We start from the raw sequence: 5,424 nt of genomic DNA, 5'->3' as shown, positions 1-5,424 counted from the left end.
TCAAGAGGAAGGAATATATTTTGAAGAAACTTTTGCATCGATAGCTAGATTAGAATCCATTCTATGCTTTTTGCATTTGCTTGCTACAAAGGTTTTACATTATACCAAATGGATGTCAAAAGTGCATTTTTAAATGGATAAATTCAAGAAGAGGTCTTTGTTGAACAACCTTCTGGTTTCAAAGATCACAAATATCTAAATCATGTTTTCAAACTTAGAAAAGCACTTTATGGGCTAAAACAACCTAGGGCTTGGTATGAACGTTTGAGTAAATTTTTAATTTCAAATGGTTTTTCTGTTGGAAAGGCCGATATCACACTTTTTTGTAAAAAAATAGAAGAATGACATGCTTATCGTTCAAATTTATGTGGATGATATTATATTTGGTGCCACTAACATATGTTTTTGTGAAGAATTCTCTAAAAGTATGAGCAAGGAATTTGAAATGAGCATGATGGGAGAATTAAAATTCTTCTTCGGTTTGCAAATTAAACAAACTCGTAATGAAATCTTCATAAATCAAAGCAAGTATTTGCTAGAGATGCTCAAAAAATTCTACATGGATGGGCTAAAACCAATGAACACTCCCATGAGTTCAACAATTAAGCTCGACAAAGATGACCATGTTACTCATATTGATGTGACTAAATAGCCAGGTATGATCGGATCTCTTCTTTATTTAACCACTAGTAAACCCGATATGATGTTTAGTGTTTGTCTATATGCTAGATTTCAATCTAATCCTAAAGAATCGCACCTCAAAGCCGTTAAAGGAATTCTTAGATATCTTAATGGAACTAAAATGTTAGGTCTTTGGTATCCAAAAGGAACTCACATTAACTTACTTAGCTATTCGGATGCCGATTGGGCTAGTTGCACTATTGATCGCAAGAGTACTGGTGGAACATGTCACTTCTTAGGCTTCGCACTAGTCTCATGGTTTAGCAAGAAATAAAATTCTGTTACTTTATCTACATCCGAAGCCGAATATATTTCCGCTGCTAGTTGTTGTGCACAAGTATTATGGATGAATGTACCTATTATGTGTGATAACACTAGTGCCATAAATTTGTCTAAAAATCTTATATTGCACTCACGAACAAAACACGTTGAGATTAGACATCATTTTCTTAGATATCATGCTCAAAAAGATGGCATTGGTTTAGAATTTGTCAATACAAAAAATCAATTGGCCGATATCTTCACTAAACCTCTTTCTCTCGACCATTTCACACACATTCGTAGAGGTTTAGGAATTGTTGATGAAATTGAAATAAAAAATTGATGTGGTGACTATTTTGCTCTTTTTATTTTTTAAAAAAAAAAAGTTTTTTTGACGAGTTTATCGGACGTGTCCGATACATAAAGGACAACTATAACGGACCGTCCTCTAAGTCATCTGGTTCAACAGAAACTTTTTTTCCTATATCGAATGATCCGGCACATTATACCGGACGTCCGATAAACTGAATCTCACATTTTAAAATTGCAAAAAATATCATTTTCTTCCCACTTTTTTTCTTCCTTTCTTCATCTCCTTCACATTCTTCACTACCCTCCACTCCAAATTCCTCATTCCACTCTTCTAATTTTTCAATTTTTACGCAACCCACTTCCTTCACTCTTGTTTCCAAATCAGAATTTTGAAAAAGGGCAAAATTTCTCTCCTTTCCCCAATCTCATGCCCTAACTCTCGTTTTTATTTTTTGCTTCAATTCAAACAATGTTGAGAACAAAGCAAGTTGGAGAAGGGGCAAAAACTACGGAACATCAGCCTACAACGCCCTCCTCCGACGAAGAAACGGATTTCGAACCTTAAGAGGCGGTGAACCCATTTGAAAAATCTCTCATTCTACTAGGTAAAAATGTTGATTTTTCAGCTTTTTCTATTGAAGCGAATTCTTTGAAAAAATGGGGTGGATTTCGGTACATTCGTTGGAAGAAAATGCTTACCCTCAACTCTTGAAAACCTTTTACACAAAAATGGCTATTACACCACGTTCCGATAGTATCTCCCGTCTTATTAAAAATGTAAGGACCACTGTTACTAAAGCTCTTATTGGGGAAATTCTTAGGCTTGAACCATGTGATACGCAAGTTTTTGTTCATAAAGCTCACCCGATCTTAGAAGGTTATAACCCTAGTGACGCATGTCGTCGTTTGATGGGGAAAGATTTTGAAAACATCACAAAAATTAGTGCTAATCAACTCACTCTACCTTACAAAGTATTGCAAAATATCATGGCAAATATTATTTTACCTAGAAAAGGGCATCGATATGAGGTTAATTACTTTGATTTGTTCATTCTCGATTCATTTCTCATTGGCCGAAGGTTAGATTTCCCAACAATTACTTTAGGTCTTATGAAACTTATCCACACTTCTCGTTATTCCAAAGCTTTGTCCTATGGTATGCTTTTAACAAAAAATTTCAAACACTTCAATGTCTCTCTTGAGGGTGAAGCCGTCATCAAACCTCGTCCCACCAATACAATAAATATTCAAACCCTTAAGCGCATGAAAATATTTAAAACTCAAGGACAATGTGTGGTTTACACTAAAGGGTTCAACCCCGCCTCGGGTCCTTCCACATTACCGTTTGAGGACGAAGAAGATGCCGAAGAAGACGTACCGTTACTCTTGCATCCACCGTCGATTAGTACCTCTTCATCTTCTTCCTGAGGATTCACTTTTATTGAGGATCAGTATAATTTACTCACCGGGCGTCTTGACTCTCTCATGACTTCAATTGATGGGCTTAGAGGTGTTCTTCAGAATGTCCAGTCATAGTAGGCCGCGATCTAGGCTCGACAGGATGCCATTCTTGCACTACAGGCTGAAATGCATGCTCAGTAGAATGCGTTCTATGCTCACTTTTACACACATTTTCCTCCACCACCACCTCCGTTGTCTTAGCTTTTAGTTTTATCATTTATCTTATGCATTTTTTTTGTACTCCCGAACTCATTATGACTCTATCTTTTATGGACTCATTATGATATTATGAACTTATGTCTCTTCTCTTATTTGTCAATTTTTTGATTATGCCAAAAGGGGGAAAATTATACATAAATAATATGCATGATTTATTATATGAGATGATATGCATGTTTATATGAGATACATATGAGACGGTATGTATGATAGGAATGCTTAAGTAAGGGGGAATACACGTGCAAAAGATAGGGAGAATTATTTCGTTACTTATCATTTTTTTACTTATTAAATCTCCATCATCTCCTGTTTGTCACTTTCAAAAAGGGGGAAATTGTTGACCTACGGTTGACTTCTTATTTTGATTATAAGAAAACAAATTTTATTTAACGATTGTATTTGAGTGATTATAGAAGTTTATGACAAGCATGGACAAAATGATGCTTTCGAAGCTCTCGCAAAATTGGACAAAGTAGAAACCAAGCTACATATCAAGACAACGAGCACTTCATCAAGTCAAACAAAGAAGATATTAGATTTAGAGACCTTGATTTCAAATGTTAAGGTAAAACACTTTAATATTTGACATATACGTCATTTGAAACTCAAGAAACGTTTCTTCGCACAACAAACACGATTTTTGCATAAAGAAAAGCATGAACCTATTATATACTTTAAGAAATGTCCAAAAGTCCATAAAACATGTTAAAAACATCCTTTATGAAATTAAATCTTGTTATATTATTTAAAGAAGGAAAATTTCCAAACATGATCTAATATAGAGGATGCATCCAATAGGTCTAGCGGACGTCCAGTATGACAGGTTGTCCAACGGTCAAGAAATTGAATGTTCTGACTTCTGAACAAAAAACAGTTATTTGACCGTCTGGTAAGCTAGCGGACGTCCGGTAGAATAGAACAGAACTTTTGACCATTTTGCTGCTATAAATACCAGGTCATTTTGCATTCAATGTAAGACTTCCTTGAGCAGTTAAAGTGAGATATTACTAATCTATCTACTCAATCATCTTTATATATATATATATCTATTGCTTCAACTTGTTTATATTAGAATAACCTTTGATTGATTCAACTTTTGGAAATCATTTTTATCAAAGTGTTTCTTATCTAACACTTGAGTTTCAATCATTGCTATCTACTAAAGTGTTAGCCATCTTCTCTTGTTGTATTCAATTTTAATAATATCATTTATAGCAAGAGAAGTCTTCACTTGTATACTCCTCATTTTTCAAACTTGCGGGTCGAGTTGAAGTCCCGAAAATTTCAACATTATAAAGGAATGGTGCTCCTTGTTTGTAAGTCATTGAAAGCGTTGTAAGAAGGTTGGATTACACCATAAGTCAAACAATGTAGTGAAAAAGAGCTTATTCGTGATGGAGAGCTTGGTAATGGGGGACGTCGATCATTACATTGGATCGAACCTCCATATTATATCGTTTGACTTCTCTTTCCTTTTACTTATTCTTGTTTTTATTTAATACTTGTGAATTTATCTTAGTCTTCGTTCCTCTTCATATTTGACTAATTGCTATATTTAAGTGAGAATTAATTGTATATTTAAAACTATTTTGAAAAAGCTACTATAACCAATTCACCGCCCCCCCTCTCTCCGTTAGCTAGTCTTGAGCTTTCATGCTATTCATAGTAAATGGGGTCAATTTATTGGATTTTATGTTACTATATCATAAATGGAGGAGACTGGAACTTGTATTTGCAAAAGAGAGTGTGCTGCCTGCATCTTTTAGCCTAGTTAATGAACATATCTATAAATTTTATCTCTTGCAAATTTTAATTTTATGGACTATTTTATATATTTTGTTGGTTGTGTTTGTAGGATGAGATGATTGTCAAAGAGTATGAATATCTTGTAGAGAGGGCAAATGAGCAACAACTTCCTGAAGATACCCCTTTGGAAGAGATACCTGTAGATGATCCTGATGCTGGAATTAATATCATGATGTCCGTTCTAGATACGAAGCCCGAGCGTCAAATTCTTGGGTTAAGAGATGGCCGCCTTCAAGACATTGGGACATCTTTTTCTAACATATGCAGTTTGGAGAAGGAGTTGGAAGCAGAACGTGCTGCTCGTAAGGTAGCCAATGCGGCTCGAGTAAACATGGAACAAAATATGCAAAACAAGCTAAAGGTTGTCGAGCAACAATTCAATTCTACATAACAATCTTGGCATCATTCTATACAACAGTTATGTGGTAAAGTTCCTAGCTTCATTGTACCACCATTTATACCATTGTCAATAGAGAATAATGCTAATGAGAAAGATTATGCTATTGAGGATGAAGAGAATAATTTTGGTGAGAATTAGTGCAAGTCTAATTAACGAGACTGAAGAGTCATTTTTTTATTTGCATAAAAATAGATATATAGTATGCTTGCTCTGCTTATTTTAACTTTAGATGTAATCATACTTGGTGAAACTCATTTATTCGTATTTTGATGAAATATTTTGGA

General features: G+C 34.7%; 1 long non-coding RNA gene across 1 annotated transcript; it reads left to right on the top strand.

Annotated features, from left to right (window-relative positions):
• The first annotated feature begins 6 nt into the window (after positions 1 to 6).
• Positions 7 to 5,363, top strand: LOC111382044. Its single transcript, XR_002700453.1, has 2 exons — positions 7 to 3,499; positions 4,790 to 5,363. It is a non-coding gene; the product is annotated as an uncharacterized LOC111382044 (long non-coding RNA).
• Positions 5,364 to 5,424: the final 61 nt, after the last annotated feature.

This window comes from Olea europaea, unplaced genomic scaffold (genome assembly GCF_002742605.1).
Source record: "Olea europaea var. sylvestris unplaced genomic scaffold, O_europaea_v1 scaffold2421, whole genome shotgun sequence".
NCBI classification, from domain to species: domain Eukaryota; kingdom Viridiplantae; phylum Streptophyta; class Magnoliopsida; order Lamiales; family Oleaceae; genus Olea; species Olea europaea.
This window is presented reverse-complemented; position numbering and strand designations above follow the sequence as displayed.